This window comes from Pezoporus wallicus, unplaced genomic scaffold (assembly GCF_028554395.1).
Source record: "Pezoporus wallicus isolate ANWC-B61680 ecotype Strahan unplaced genomic scaffold, APGP_CSIRO_Pwel_v1 contig_3181, whole genome shotgun sequence".
NCBI classification, from domain to species: Eukaryota; Metazoa; Chordata; class Aves; order Psittaciformes; family Psittacidae; genus Pezoporus; species Pezoporus wallicus.
In genome coordinates, this window is record NW_026641700.1 from 2,913,781 (window position 1) to 2,931,253 (window position 17,473).

General features: G+C 38.9%; 1 protein-coding gene across 4 annotated transcripts in view; it reads right to left on the bottom strand.

Annotated features, from left to right (window-relative positions):
* Positions 1 to 17,473, bottom strand: part of RARB (retinoic acid receptor beta) — a 325,319-nt gene that overhangs the window by 266,541 nt on the left and 41,305 nt on the right. Inside the window, exon 1 of one of the 4 annotated variants that reach the window (XM_057424974.1) lies at positions 5,377 to 5,392. The exons of the other annotated variants lie outside the window; for them this stretch is intronic. The gene's annotated coding sequence lies outside the window, so the exon portion shown is untranslated. Of the gene's footprint in view, positions 1 to 5,376; positions 5,393 to 17,473 lie in introns of those variants that run through there. 4 annotated transcript variants of the gene reach the window in all.

Sequence of the window (17,473 nt, forward strand, 5' to 3'; positions counted from 1 at the left end):
AGCAACAATCTTATTAACCTCAGGGCAGCCCTATTCTGGTTTCTGGTCAACTCCAGTCTTCACAATCAAGTTAAAAGACCCCTTAAAATGGATTAAGCATCTGTATTATCAAGAGGTCACAGGATAACAGCAAGAATTAGGCTCTGCTTTGTGATAACAATGCACTTTACCTATGGCTTTGTATGAACCCTGGAAATTATATTTGGCTGTATATGTAAAATTTTACATGCAACCAAACCCATCTGTATGGGTAGTCATGAAGTTGTTCTACCAGTAACAGCCCTAAGCATCTGACTATCACCTTCCCAGGAAAGTGCAATTGTCATTCATAACCATCTTCCCTTAATCAAACAATGAGAGGTCCCTATTTTCAGGAGCCACTAGCATTAGGCAATAAATGAGCTTTAGTTTTTCCCCCCACCTTTTTATCTACCTCCAAATAAAAAAATTCAATTGTAATCAACACAGTATTAACATGTTGTCTTCTAATATTTCACATACAACATGTCACTGAAAACTCAGTATTGAACAAGAAGGTATTTGATGAATCAAGTAGATGAAGCCAAGATGTAGTTATTAGATGCATTACATCTTTAGCACATCATCTGTAAAAATGTCCAGGGTAAACTAACGCTCCAGGGGAAACCTGACCTTTAAGAGGCTCCCTAATACTACATCTAAATTAATGTCAGTGGCAGGCACTTCAATCTAAAATAGCAGGGTTCTTTCGTTCTATCTACACTATCTATTCATCCATTTATTTGTGTAATAAATGTGTGTGTGCGTAAATGGATTTGTGTCACCCTGGCACTGGGGAAGCGGGTGGGGAACAAAAGACTCTCCTTGATTTTTTTATTGCTATTCCTTATACTCCTATGGATATTATTCACTTTTGAAGATTCATTCATTTCTTTTTCAGCATGAAAAATGTTAAGGAAATTATTTTTAATAGTAACTAAATCTGCTTCTCTGAAGTATCTTCCTTATACTGCAAAACAAACATGCTTGAACTAGAGCAGGATGGAACTCTTGCAATCAATATAAACAAGCAATGCTGAATTTGTTTTAAAGAGCTGGGCTGGGCTCTGACATGACTGAGGCCAAGATAAAAATCATAATTGAGATCAGTTTTGCCATTTCAAAACAAAACATTGCAAATAAATTTAGTAGAAGATGCATCTTTACCTTGAGGGGGAAGAAAAAAACAAACAATACACTGCAAAATTCTGATAATCAAATAATTTCATGGCAGTTAGTCAAACCAATGCTAACTGGCCAAATCTTCACTTACTTCTATTTTTCATTCTGTTTCAGAAGTTTTACAGTCAAGGGAGTAAGGTTTTATGATCAAGGGGCAAAGCAACTGCAAAGCAGCCACTACACTGCCCTTCTTCCAGTGCTTTTCCTCCCTTGCTAACACCTCAGAAAGGACCAAGCCCACCTGCACTCCTCTGCTCCTCACTCCTCACAGACAACTAAGTAATTGTGCTTCCGAGACAGATGTCTTCATGCAATAGAAGCTGAAGTCTGTACCTTGATGTAAAGGATTTACGCGTTGCGCTGAAATGAGGACAATCAAGTTAGCCAAACCCTAGTGAACTAAAATTGCTAAGTCCTTTCACATTTTGTTGATCAAGGGCCTTTTTATTGGAACATTTTTTTTTTCAAACCTCAGGTGGGTAATAAACTATGCTCTAATTGGTCTTTATGCAATGAAGAGCTACCTTGCATTTTAGCTATTTTACTCGTGGTTATATTTTCTTACAAAGACACAATTGATCAGGAATTACCATAATCCCACACAGAGAAACAGTCCTAGAAGTACTGAGTGCATAAAACATTAATGTCAGTAATGAAGACATGACAAGTTTTACCTCTCCTTTCAGCTAAACAATCTGCCTCTTTCATACTAACATCACTGTTCAGCCCATGAGCTGCATAAACATTGTCAAACCTGGTTTCAATATAAAAAGAGCACATTAATGTTCCCACTAATATAGATTTCCCAGTAACCACCCTATTAGATTGCTTAGTTTAAACTCTACGACATAGCCCATAACAAATCAGACAGTTCAGATTGAAGACCTCAGAAAATGCAGATATTATAAGTATTAAAAAAAACTTTTTGTGTGTGTGTGCTCAAAAGCCCTTCTGGTACAAAAATGTCTCAAGAACATATGGCTCCGTGAAACACAGCCCTTCTCTCCTTGGGCTGGTTTGTTGGAGTTTTTTTAGATGATGGTCTTTCACTCAGTTCTTCACACAGCCTAAGTAAACAGGCAGAAAAATAAAGAGATGCTGTTCAGTGCATCTGAGACTACTGGATGCAGTGACAACTCTCATAACTTTTACCAAAAGTGAGCCAGTAAGTGGCTACTAAGCTTAGTGTATATGATGTAGAAATTCCCTGACTCTGTTTCCTACAGACCCTCTGTTATAAAGCAAGACACATGAACTTTGCTTTTGCCTGGTACTTGGTAACAGCACAGCAGCATCAGTCCTAGGGTAAACAGAAATGTGAAGCCCCTACACTGCAAGGTACCTCCATGAGAATCTCCTCAACAAGCCTATGGTCCCACAAAGCACAGTGCACATATTGTACAAGCAGTGTGCTAACAGACAACATTACTGTGGTCTCCCTTGTCAGCCTGCATTATAGGGTGGTTTACTATGGGTTGGGGACCAATATACTAGGAGCTCACACTTCCAATTTTCACGTTCAGCAGCTGGAAAGGCAAATATCCTCTGCCAGAAAGTTCATTAGCCCCGACATTTTCCATGGGCAAGCTTCTTCAGTATTGCAGTAAGATGCAATTTTACATTTAGGTTATGATATGTTAAAGTACTTAATGTAGCTGGAAGCCAACAAATACCAGCCAAGCTTACCACTGAGCCTGAGAGTGTGTGGTGCAACACATATCACTTTGAAATAACATGACTTTAAAATTGTTTATGCTTAAAATGGTGCAATTAAACACAAGGAGTCAAACACACTTTCTATATAATTGAGTAACACTTAATACCTTACAGAAGTGAGAAACAGGAAAGAGATTTAGGGATTTAGAGACCAGCAGGGAATTACCATAAAGCCATCTGATTTCTTAGAAGGAAAAGAATGAAAGTGATACTGAATTAATCCCAGAAATAGTTAATGCACACCCCCCACTAATTAGACCATGGGGAGCACTCAACAGAGATAGAGGAAGGCCCAATCAACCTTTAAAAGAAACAATACCCACTCTGAAATCCTATGACTCTTCCAGGTTCACTAAATTTCACCTAGAATACCTAAGTCTGGACTGGCACTGATTTCATAGGGCACATCCTCAGAAGGTGTAAATCAGAGCAACTCCATCGACTTCAAAAGTCTGCCGAGTCTCTGGCTCCAGACGTCTCTGTGCAGTCATGAATTCCTGATTTCGGTATACTTTAACACAGCTAGAAGAGCAGTAGAAGCTAAAGTTGGCGCAGTTGTTGCTAAGTAAAAAAATAATTTAAATATTAATAGCTGAAAATATTCTACATATATTCTGAATAGCAATTGAGGTTTATCCCATACATTCAGGTTCAAAGTAATTTTGCTTTGGGCTTCAAAGTTCACTTTTAACTTCAGCCAGCTTCCACTGTCAAGTTTCCAGAATGAAGTTCAATAAGGTTTACTATTAAGAGTTAAGCCATTAAAGTATACTGCACACTTTTTCATGTATGGTGTGCCTACTGAAATGGAAGTCTTCAAAAGCAATAATCTGAATATTGTATTATGTCAGTCAAAAGAAGACCTGGCCCAAATATCCCGGTCGGTGCCATTTCAACCATTCAACAATCCAATTACTCATACTATGTGAGACTTTCCAGCTCTATGAATGTAAACTGTTTACACTCAGGAAACTAGGGTTGTATTGATACAGTTGTACATCGTGAATAATTTTGTCAAAATATAGTTTTTCAAATATAATTGCCAGAACAGATGAAACATGTACGCTTGCTGACTCAAGTGCAACTGTCTGGCACATATGATGGTGCAGGCTACACATTAACATGTGCAATTCCAGTTAAAAGTGACGTACAAAAATAATATTGGGACCAAGTATCATCCCCTCATACAAGTGATGCTCTAAAATTTGAAACAGTCCAGAACAAATTAACATGGAATAAATTCACTTGTATCATTTAGCATACAAGTGACTTCTGAAGATGCTACCATTAGCTAGTCTCTATAAGTCATTTTAAAGATGATAAACACTTTCGTTCCTTCTCAGATCAGATCAATGAGTGTGTCCTGCAAGGCCTTCTATATACTCCTGAGAAGTACATACTCTTAACAGATCTCCAGAAATAGGATTCCAAGATCCCTACTGTGGCTCCAAGATTTCTGGAGAGTTTGGAGAAGAGAACACCAGCCTGAAAAACAGGGGCTAGAAACTGCTGTTCCCTCAAATTCCTCCATCTCAACAGAAGCAACATTTCAGGTGCTTTCTACATGTATCAAAGAAGAACAAGCTCAACCTTGCCATCATAATTTCTGAAATTTGGGTTCAATTCACCTTGCATCATGCTGTTCTATTCTTCCAAGAATTGAAACAGCATCTTGTGATAGAAGTACAGAAAGAATTATACATGCACACCCCAGTAACAGCCCAGTAAGCCTGGTGTCGAGCTGGTGAATCGCACCAAGTTCTCTCATAATCACCTCTGAAGTTTTGGTTCTCCTACTAACCATGTGCATAGTGAGCTGGGGAAGCCTCACATCATTATGAGCTTGGATGAAAAGATGAAGCAAACTGCTGGACATACAATTTTTGACAAGGTCAGGAAGTAAGACTTACATAAGAGAAAGCAAAAAAGTATACTGTATCTTACACCTACCTGCCTGGGTGGGATACAGAGCAAAATACTGGCTGGGAGGCTTTGCCCAAAATATGTTGTGTCACCTAGCAGGAATCTGATTCTCCAGAAACAAGGAGAAACTGAAAGCAAATGTAAGCAAATATGAGGAATCAAACCTTACTGCTTAAATGGGATCCACTAATAACTGACCAACGCTATATGGCTTTATTTTTCATTATTTTATTGAAAAGGCAGTTTAACAACCCAGCAATTCATCAGCTGAATGTAATAGCAAATTTTTAAAAGACACCTACTGTCATCATCTTTTCTCCTGTATTTGGCCATTTAAATCCAGCATTTGGGATTTCCCTCCCACCCTTAGTACATGCACACCGTCCTAAACAGCATCACACAATCTCCTGCTCCTGCACCTCTTGGAGACTTGAAGGATCCACAGGCAGGAGTAATCTGGGTTACCTAATCCATAGCACAGTTAATTCCATTTGGGTGGCTGACAAAGCTTGCTTTCAATTTACATCATGATCTCACCTCACACATTTCTTTCCTGCCAAAATGCCACTTCTGATGTGCCACCAGCAAAGCACATTGAGTAACAGGGACCACCATGCTTGGGGCAGGCAGAGAACTGATCGCTCCTCTGTGCTGTGCAGACATGCTTGTTGGCATAGACCATACACTTGGAGGGAGACACAAAGCTGACTGCAAGCTGCTGAGCCACTTCCCTCTGAATCTTGTTTATTTCTATGGCTTGACTTCTAAGTTTCCTTTCCCTCTCCTTTCAAACTGATGCTGTAATATGGTCACACTGCAGAAATGTGTATCTCGGTAGGTACAATATTCTGCACAGCCAAATAGCCCTCTGATATTTAGGCGACTGCTCCCGATTCATCAAGGCTTCCATGATGACTTACAATGGCTTGGCCAGGTCACAGGGTGCAGGCTGCAATTTCCTTTGCCTTTTTGCTTGTATGAATCAGGAGTTTACAGACTGCGTGTGTCTCTGGCTTTCCTGGCCAGCTCCAGGCATCACTGCATCACAGCGGCACCTGCTGGGGTGGGCCAGGCCTGGAGAGCACTGCTGCCAGTGCTTGTTTTCTTCCTGAAGGTCTTCGTAACATCTGCTGGTCTTAAAAGTTCGGAATTAGTATTGCTGAACCCTACCCTGGTATTTGCTAAAGAAATGCTGGACAGGGAACAGACTGAACTGAAAGACACATCTTGGAAACAGCCTGCAACCAGAGGAATCCAGGAGATACACCATACAGCGCTGAAAGGGAAAAGAAAATCTGACAAATAACTCATCTCCAAGGCCTCTCAGCATTTGATTCATTAGCTATCATTAAAAATTTATGGAAGTATATTAGAAGTAAAGCTCAGTTCAAGCAGACACATGTATTCTAGCAACAGAGTGACACATTGAGCCCTTTTCTTTTGATTACTGCCTTCAATCACATCATTTTTATTTTATGGGACGCAAAGCATCAAATTCAGCTTCAGAAATACAGTGTTCAAAATATAGTGGCCAATAAATGTTTCATCTTTTTCACAAACTAGACCTTAAAGAGCTTCAGTTATTTATTTTTTATAGCAGCAGCATAAGTAAGTGTATGACACAGTAAAGGATACTGATCTCTGAAGACCTCAGATTATCTTAAACTCTGGAAAAATCAATATCAAACCCTGTGTTTATGGTAGTTTTCATTATTTATTTTAGAAACTACGAAAGTGGACAGTGGAGGCTGACAGTTTTGTAGAAAAAGAGCCTAGCAAAGTTTTTATTAGATTTATAGGTCAAACACCACATTACATAAGAAATGGTTTATCCTTAACAGCCAAAATCACTGCAAAGCATTTACATTAAAAGTCAGCACACTGTTCCTACCCTGCATCTAATCACTTTAGTCCTTACACTAAGACCAACACTGAATACATGCAAGGAGTTTAAAGGCTCCCCCACAGGTACAGCTGCCTTCAAGGGGCACTACTAGCAATTTGCAGACTGAAGCCAGAGCAGAGGACATTGCTGCAATCTCCAGATGCTCCTGCATGCATTTCAGCATACAAGCAAATGAGCACCAGCCATGGTCACCTGTGTTGGCTGTTTTCAAGACTACTGGCTCTTGATTAATTTTTAAAAAGTGCAAGTTCATGACGTAAGAAGTAGGAGAAAAGGAAAGAAAGAGGAATAAAAGAAAAATTTAGAGAGCTTTATTCCTTGAAAACACTCGGAAGATCAAAATATGAAAGTTAAGGATTTTTATCTCTTTAAAAAAACATCCTTTGAATTATGGTTGCTGAGCTAACTGAAGAACCAAAGTTAGGTCTACAGTAAGTATAATTTTAAATCACATATGATCTTAACTGGGTTAATTAAGAACAAGAAATAAAGTCTTAAGTTAAGGAGCATACAAATTAAACTACAGAAATACTAGCTTAAAAGGCAAAAGACACCATTAAAGTAAAAGTAAAATACTATCATTGTATGTGCTTGACACACATTTTAGGACCAGTCTCTCAGCACTGTAATGATACTGGCACCATTTTCATGTATCTGAAATAACACATTTAAAAGACAATTCTGACTGTAAGCATCTCTCCCTTCCCCCTAATTCTTCATGCCAACATTGAAATGTTATAGAAAAACAGTGCTGCTACTATATAAAATGACTGTATACTCTTTATATGAAATACTGTGATCTATTCTTGTGACATGTACAAGGTATACATATGAAGAATTGGTACAGGCACTGGAAGAGTCCTACAGGATAGGGACTGGAACACTGATGGGAAAGCATTTAGCTGAAAGGTGAAGTATCTAACAGAAAGCATGTTTGAGGTTTGAGAAACAAGACAAGATACATTAGACACTCCTATTTATAACATATAATTAATTTGTGGAATGCACTGCTACCACACCACACTGACATCAAAAGCGCAGCAGGATTCAGATAAGTTTGATCTGGTAAGCTGAAAACAGGACACAGCTATATTCTTATGTTCCTATCAGACAATATGTTGTAACTAGAGTGACAATGGATGGGTACCCATGCTAGGGGAAAAACATATTCCATCATTCTACTTCTCAGTGCACTGAACTGAATTATGTTAGGTTAAGTGTTGTCACACTGCATAATCTCAGGCCATATCACATCTCCAAAGACACAACTCAGTATAACGTCTAGGACAGTGCACTCAAATTTGTTACAGATCTGAACTGAGGTGGGAGTGGAAGTTAAACAGCATCTATGACAGTAGTAAAAACTATGTTAGAATATTTCAATTTAAAATGCTGCCCAAATCCAGAAATAGAAATTGCTTAAAGATATAAAACACCTGCCTCTCCTCTTTCAGTCTCTTGTCACCCTATCTAACTTCATATAATTGCAGACTGTGTTTAATATCAAAGAAATTCAAGAGCATCTCTCATTAAAACAGTTCTGAGGGTAGGAGAAGGCCAAGGACCCCTTAGTTTCTTGGAAAAAATCATAATTAGTAACAGTATCATAACCAATCATAATTGGTAAACATTAAAAATTCACTGCATTGAATTAAAGCTTATCAATTTTTTGGTCTATAAGATGTGACAAGAAGCAGCCACAAGAGTCAGGGATGAGAGTCTCAACATTTCCCCACTCCTTGGAAGCTTGGGGGTAGTTTCTCTAACTTGGCTCTTCCCACAAAAGAGAAGACACAGTCTGCCTCAGCTTTTCCTAAGATCCCCATCAGTTTTCATTAAATGTAAAACAGGTAGGAAAAGAGATGACCCATATGCCTACAGCCCATGTCACAGTCTTCAAATGTTCATCCCTCTTCACGAATGATTCTGTTCACTATTCTTACTCCTTCTTGTTATTTATAGCTACTAATATAATTTTGAATAATTTCATAAAGATTGCTTTGCAAAACGGTCACCTTTGCAGAGCCTACAATTTTATTTTAACAACAACTACGGGCAAAAATAAAAACAGGAGGAAGAAAAGATGGGGCAACAGAACATTGGGTAAAAGGCACAACTTGCAGCAACAAGATTACACACCATCTCCAAACTGATGGAGCTGAGTGTACACATTTCTGCAGCTCACTAAAGGTGGTTTGTGTTTTCTTTGGTTTTTCTAAAACTAATTTAATTGATTCCATACACAACACCAAAGGAATGATGCATAAATGAAAACAAGACAGTGAGTCAGCACAGAGCTATCATTGTTATTACTATGGATATAGTAACCTTGGACAAAAACAATACATTGCATTCAAAAGCCTGATGAAAGAACGCTTACTTATCATAGAATCATAGAATAGTTAGTGTCTCCTTATGGAAGGATATAATATGAAAACACCCCCAAAAGTCATGACTTTCAGCTATTAGTTCCTTGCCACAAACCATTTCATCGGTGCTGCAGGGAGATGATCAGATTCACTGCAGAACAAGCCTAGGGCTAAGCCTGCACACCCCCTGAGGCTGGTGGCTCAGTTGATCTGTTGTCCTACCCAGATCCCTTTACTGTCATATTCCACCACTTTCCAAAGATTCCCCAAAAATTACTGGGGAAGTATTTTAACTGGCTCTGACATTTGCTTGTAAGATTACGGCACAGATTTGCCAAACTGACTACCTAAGGCAGGGCAGCTCTGTTATGCCAGGTACTTTCCAAATCCTACTCAGTACTCCTGAAACTTACTTATTTTGTAAAGGGTTAATTTTGAATTAGCCAGCCATGGCTGACAAAATTAAAACTACTCTCTTAGTCTGTGCATCCAAATTCTGTCAGGATGTATAGTATTCTACCAAAAAAACAAACCACCAAACCCCCCAAAATTCCATCCTCTGTCTGCCCATGTTACATGCTTAGATGAACCTTTTCATACCGAACTACTCAAAATCCTTAGGTAACCTTAGTGATTCCGAATGCATGTATTTCCAAACAGAAGCTGGACAGGGTGCAAGCAGAAGACACTTCAGCATGTGACCCTTGTCTTGAATACCCAACCCTGCAGGCTGCAGGCAGTGCAGCGGAGTGCAAACAGCATGGACATCCCAACCACTGTCCCCCAGGTTTCTGAAGGCAAAGAGCCCTGGTGACAGGCTGTCCCCAGCGTGATGGGTAAGCGGACACAGATGCATGTGAAGAGGAGAGCTGCATAAGCCACAGCCTGCCTTCTTCCCCACTTCCAGGTACCCTATTGCCTTTTGCCTGGGCAACCCTATCTTCCCAAAGGTACAAACACATTGTTTAATTATTTGCAGGTAGGTACTAACATGTCTGGGAGCTTGCAGAACTGAGACCTGGGTCTCTATTTTAGTGTTTGCTTCTCAAATTACAAACTTTAAACAGGAATTTGAGGACTTTGTGAAATAAAAGGTAATGTTTTTTGCAAGCCCATGCAGCCCCATAGCTCACAAGTCTCAGCAATGAGATTTCTAATTTGGCCTTTTGTATGTTTATACTCAGATTCCCCCAAAGCAACTGGAGGTTTGATGTTTGACAGCTCCACACACTTTGAGAATCCTCATATCATGATTCTATAATAATGGTTCCCTATTATTATACAATTCTGAGCAATTTATTGCAGAATTAGTGATGCTTACATGGCTCTTTCATTACTTTCTGAGACCAACAGGTCAATACTAGTTCATTCAGCAAGTGCCAAGAATTACTTTAAGGTGTAATTTAGCAGCCACCACTCTTGAGCAGCCACAACTCTTCCCATTCTCTGCCACAGCAGCACTCCCATTTTGAGCAGCCCCACACTGCCTTCGCTCCACAATGCTGCGAGTAGTGTGCAAACAACCAACAAAATGTTGCTGGCACCATCTGCTCATTGGAAACCTGCCAATCAGCTTCCGAAGCACAGAGAGAAGTTTGTGCTGGCATTCACTCCTTATCTGTCCTTTCTGGATGTACAGCTTTTGCTGCTGTCCTCAGTAGCCCTCCCAGTAGGCAGAACATTGATTCTTTTATGGGAAAAAAATCTGCAATCTATTAACAATTTCTATACTGCTCATAGAGATGACCTTATCTCCTCAGTTACAGCACATCTACATCACTAGGTCAAGAGGCAATGAGACAAAGTCATAGAAGAACATTTTGTCCTTTGCAGTTGTAACTAACCTGAACCTTCAGAAAACAAATAACAGGTATAAAGGGAATATTTTGCCAGTCACTGAAATACAGCTGGTTTTGAGAAGCACAGAGCAGATCTTAAGCACACAGCACCATGCATCAGTGCTTCAGAGATGAAGTAGAAGCCATGACATATAACTTTCGCAGCCGACAGTAAATGGGCAGTAAGCTTACAAGGATGATGTCTCCAAATTTGATCCACACACAAGAAATAACAAACTTCTGTATGAAAACAGTAGAAGTTCTTTTTGACCATGTTAAAATATCTCAATATTAAAGGAGAGGGGAGAGGAAGATAAAAGAAAGAAAAGTGGGGGAGCATGTCATAGGACTACAGGGAAAGAAAATCTTCCATAAATTCCATACTGAGATTGCTAACAGTTACCTGAAATGCAGCTTATTGATTTACCATAATCAATAATAACTGGGTTATGATATCATCAATGCACATTTCACCTCTTTTATACATACTTGTAATTAATGCACACAAAGCATCATTTTTTGTCCTGTTTTTCATAAGATAGCTCGGGTTTTTAACTACAGTTGGTATTGCCTTGCTAATGCTTCTGCAAGGCTCTATTTGCTGTAGCTTTTGGCTGCCTGTGTACAATGGCAGCAGGCACTGGCTTAGTACTGTGACATATCTATTTAATTAACCCAGCTGCTGTGTCTACAGTGTGAAGTACCTAACAGTGGTGCCACACTGGAAACGGGGACTCATAAAAACAAAAAAATTACAGTGCTACTTTGAAAATGAAACAAAAATGAAAATGTGCTTGAAAAAAATACAGATAAACACATTCCTCACATTCCTGTCTGACGTGTCAGTTATTATTAGATACCATACAATATCATAGAAGACTTTTAAAAGCAGTGCTTCATATTTTAAATACACCTCTTTCATCTTGAATAAAATCAGAATTCATCTGCATGTGACCAAAAATACACTATCTACTTAAAAAAATCCAACAGCAAACATTTCCTGGTAACAGTGTGCTTTTACCTATGTTTATACGATGCCCATTCTTAAAAGTGCTTCTGCGTATCTTGGCATGATATAAAGCAGGAAAATCCCTCAATGCAAGTGGATATTGCCTTTTCCTTGAAAGTTCATAATACCAAAATGAAACAAACAAATTAGTCTGTTTATCAATCTGTCATTTTGCAGCACTCTGAAGGCAAGGAGATAAAATAAAGGATTAAGTGAAACTGAAGATTACACACCCATCACACATGAACACTTTATTAAATACAAATTAGAAAGTATCCCCTGCTCATCATGAACTGGGACACAAAATGAGGCAGTTGAATCAGTAAAAAAGAACACAAAAAAAAACACAGTACCATACCCAGTTTCTTTGAGATGTGCTGTGTATACAGTCACAGCAGTTGGTAAATATGGGCAAATTAGTTAACTGCTATGGAAGAACAGCATTCACTAGAAATGCATCCATATTCAAGAAGCCCTCCTGACCGTGGGACAAATGGGACATGGCAGCTTCAATAACAGCCTCTGGGATTCTTCACCAACCTAGAGAACCTCTACTTGTAGGGCAGATGGAAAATCACACAGTTATGTCAAGTAAGCAATTGCCCACTCTTAGGTGGCTGTTGCACTCCTGCATTTTCCAGAGAGCTGAGGGGGCCATCAGTGGCTCCTGGACTGAGGGCATTGGTGTCAAGGTACTCAGTGCATGCGACCCAGGATTTCCTTCATACCACTGGTGACAAATGCAAAGAAGAGCCCTGTTTAATGATGTGCCTACCTTGTGGGCACAACTGTGCCATTAAAACCTATGTAATATAAATATATATTTAGTCTTGCCTTATATACACTGTCACACACATCTTCAGATAGACATACAGATATAAGGTAACTTGCCCGCAAACTCAGAGTGGAACCAAAATGGCAAATTTCTAACTAACACACAATCTTTTATAATCTGTCACAGTCAAGATCCAGGTGAAGAAATCCTATGCTAGTATTTTATTTTCAGCGTTGTCTAAACAATTAAAGTTTCTTGCAATACTTCACCTGTGGTACCTATCCAGAAGCCTGTAAATTAAGAGAGATGCACCTAAACCTTTTTCTGGTGTAAGATAGACCATGAACCTGGAAGCCAGTTAACTGCAAAGAAAATAATTTCTATTGAAGCCGATTTTCAAGACACTCAAGAGACTACATCCCCTGCAAGTAAGAGCAGAGGGAAAGATACAAACAGAAAAATTCTCTATTAGAGGACCATCGTACAAGTGCAGACCTAGAAATGCACTGACCTTTCCTGCGACCCTTTTAGATGAGTGACTTTTGTAGTCTTTGGTTTTGTAAGGACAGCATTTCAGCACTTTTCCTAAATCCACAATATGCTTTGTAGCTCTTCCCTGAAACGAACCTATCTACACAAATACCAGTCTGAATTCACTACAACTCACCTTCAGTGGTACCTTTTTTATATGATGATGCTAAAAGGAAAGTTTTGATGTCTAACTCCACTTCTGCAGAACTAATATTACACAATACATCAGTCCACTAAATAATGCAATTCAGAATCTCCAAGAGAAGGCATTTAAAACCTTTATTTTAACCAAACTGCCTGCCTATGGTTCTGTAAATAAGGGGCAAACTCTCATTCAACTATTCAGATTGGCACATCTGCTAACAACAGATCTCCCAACTGTTAAATGCCTGAGCTACACTTTCGGTTTGATCCAGTGGGAAAAATTCTTCCCATTAGGATCATGTTCAACAATAGCACTAACTGATTCCATTATTCTTACTAGTTTGTAGGAGAAATAGGGGAAACGTCAGCTCCTCAGAGCTTGCTCCTTTGTCTCCGGTGACTACTGTGTAGCGTTCTTCACCCCTTGAGGACTTCCTTTTCTCGATGGCAAAAGTACTACTTTACCCAAGAGCCCAACCTAGCTGCAAATAATTACTCAGCATCAAGAAATTGGAATGCTTGATTTATTTAGTTAAAACTGGTAGAATAAAAGGAAAAAAATACTGCTGTAAATGCCAGGAAAGTTGAATGAAGAAAATAATAAAAAGTAAATAAATCAGAAAAGGAATAATGAACATTCTTGTATACATTCAGAAATCTCCAAGGACAACTAGCGTTGAACTGAATTACTCTAGCTTTCTTCTTAAGGTCTCCTTAACAGGGTGGCAATTGGTGGTTAGTTCAAGACAAGCAACAACACTGATGCAGAGTTAATTTCACCTTAATTTTAGGCTTTCATCCCACCCTTTTCTTGCCTAGGTATTTTAAACAGGTTTCTTTTCTGCTGAATGGCAAGGAGATATTAATTTCCTTTCTTGTTTTTTTTTTTTTTTAATATTTATCCTACTTAGTTGCAAACTTAACACTTGAGGCTCAACTCTAGAGCAAACTCATGTTACTCTTCACTACCTGACCCCAATCCCAGCCAAACCTGCGAGAGTATCCTTAATTTTTTTTACTGATGCAAGGTTCCATCAGTGCAGAGCCAGGCACTGTAGACCCTTATTCTTCCTTATCTACTGCGTATTTCACCACACTGGCAGAATCAGTACCAAAATGAGGAACTACCAAAGGAATACCTTCCTGTATACTCTTTGCCATAATTTCTTAAGATAGCATTATAAATAACCTAGCCTATCACAACAGTTGTTAAGTAGGTCATTGCATTTTGGAAGTGAGCAGTTTTGCAAAAAGTAACACCTTTGCATTTGTTAGGAAAAGACACCTTCCTTAGCCTTAGGGCAGCCAGACTGGTTCATCCTGTTATGGCTGTATTGTCATGCAATAACCTACCCCCATTTCACTAGGGTGCCATATATAAGGCCTCACATTCAGGGAAGCTATAAAACCATCAATGGCAGACAGTCTGGGTCCAGCTAAGGTCTAGTGAGAGTGATGTGAAAAACTAACAGCAGGAAACTTTACTGCTGTCATTTGCTATACGTGAGGTGAGCACTACATTCCCAATACAAGGGGCTGACGTCTACTGGGCACATGTGAGGAAGCTCAGGTGCAACCTTTCCAATTCAGAGGCCTCTCTTGGCGTTCACTTTTATCAGCTCCAGTGCAATATTTTCAAAACCTTCCCCTGGGTGATGTCCTTCAAGCCTTTTCTAGGTATCCAGTCTCAAATTTGATTTTCCTCCTTTTATTCTGCCGATTCTTCAAGGATCATTCCAGAAACCTCATTTCAAGTCTCTTTTAACGTAAGCAATTCATCCTCATACACGCGGAGCTGTTGATTCACCTTTTCTTTAATTTCATTTTGCCTGGCTTTCATTTGAGCTATCTCAATTTTAACCTCTGTAAAAGCTCCATCTACCTTGTTTACTGTTTCTTTGATTTGAAAGATTTCCTCCATTAAGTCCTTTAGCGACAACTCCATGGCTGTTTTTGGCTCCAGCTGTTTGTCAGGAGAGGTCAGCCACCGCCTAGGTCTTTTATTTGTCTGGAGCAACATTCAAATTGTTTTCAGAGCAATTGTTTTCCTCCCATTTCCTGCCATCGCTGCTTGAAAATAATAACAAATTACCTCATTCTAAAGAGGGCTTCATCTCTTTACTTCATTATCAAGGGCAGGGAGCAAGAATGTTTCAGAGGTGGGTCCCCTGCACAAATTTCCTTGAATCTTGTTGGGGGATTAACAGTGCAGTAACAGTTAAAAGTTATTTTCTACATGCATACCACATCCCGCAGGAAAGCAGTTGAGGCTGGTCAGGAAATTCACCTTCTGAAAAGGCAGGTAGGTCTTAGATCTTATGAACAAGAAAACCAGTAGCAAAAATACTCCACCAAAAACTTACACATAAAAACAAGCTGCCTTTTTTTTTACTCCTTTTTTTTTTTTTTTTTTTTCCAGCTCTAGTTAGTGGGATCAACTCCTCAGCCTTACAGGAAGCTTGGAGCAGCTCTGGAAATAGGTTTCCTGCCTTGATATGTAGTTGCCAGACTATCTTCTCTCTTCTAAACACATACAAAATGTGCTCAAAGGAAAACAGCCAACACACAAAACTGACAAAAGAGTAATCTTAGATAGGAAAAGGGTCTTTCTCCAACAAACCTTTATACTTTATTTCATGTGTCAGTCAGTTGATGAGGAAGATAGAGAGACTTTAGATGTGCAATTAGATGCGGGTTCTGTTTATTTGGTTTTTAAAAGCATCATTACTGTAAATCATATCCCAGCTTTACAAAGCCCAGCTGACAATTAGCATATTGTAGATTAATATTTTATATTTAAAAACTAGGTTTTGTTTGGTTTTTTTTATTACGAGCACACTGCCTCTTCACATGCACAGCAAGTATCACACCGAGATCTATGCACTGCCGTACACACACAGAAATACAGACCACTGAAGCCCATATCATTTAGCATGGGTTTCAACTAATTCAGCACTAGCTAACTACAAATTATTCCAAATAACTCCACAGCCAACCTACCCTTCCAGGTGAAACGTATCCCACCTTTACTGCACACTTTTCTTTAGATGAGATGATTCATTCTCTTTAGAGCCCCTTCCCTTCCATGACTGCTGAAAGCTGGACAATTAGCTTATATTTAATGCCTAATTTTTAGACATCTAATTTGAAGTGAAAATGAATCCCACACATCTACTTTTTTTTCCAAGCGGATTAATTTGTAGCATTAACTTTAAATTTCTGCCCTATGAAGGGATGAATCTGTATTTTTATTGGAAGTTATTTTTCTAACTCTACAAAATCTCTTCCACATCAAAAAACTGTTTCAGTACTACCTATAAATTACTTTTTCAATGATTTTATTGCTGCATTGTAAGTCACTTTCTTACACTACAAACCTGTGAATCTTACAAAACAGAAATCTAAAGTTGGATTTCTAACCTACTTAAAGACACCTACCTACACAGATTTAAAAATGTTTTAAAAAAGTGATTCACCAAGCTCCACAGAAGTACCTTGACAGACATTTTAGATTTCTGACCTTTGACTTACCGGAGGCAAATATTTGCAGAGTGAAGATGGGTTATCAGATTGTTTCATATATAAGCTCGGGCCAGTTTCTTTGTATGAATGCTGATGAAAACCCAGACTTGTCTTTTTCTGTCACAAATGAGCATTTTAAGAGTAAAACCTCCTACCAGAAAGAATATCTTGATGTAAAGTCTTAACATATACTCTTAATCAGAGGACTATAAATTCTTCCAGCAGTGATTATTAATCTCTACCTAGGAAGAGAGTGGGGGGAAAAAGAAGGAACATAAGTGTACATTAAAAAAAATAAAAATCACAGGTTTTATTTTATAGACTTGATCTCTGAATAAACAAGGAAACAAGGAGATTTTAATACTTTCTTCTTGCGTTATAACATAAACAAACAGATTTTATCTATCCTGGTGCAATTTGGTAAGACATAGGAAATAAGACAAGCCAGCTGGGTCTTGAGTCCCATTCTCACTGGGGCCCTTTTTCGTTGCCAGAACAGTGTAAAGCAGCCTCTGTGTAAAAGAAATGAAGCCCAGACGA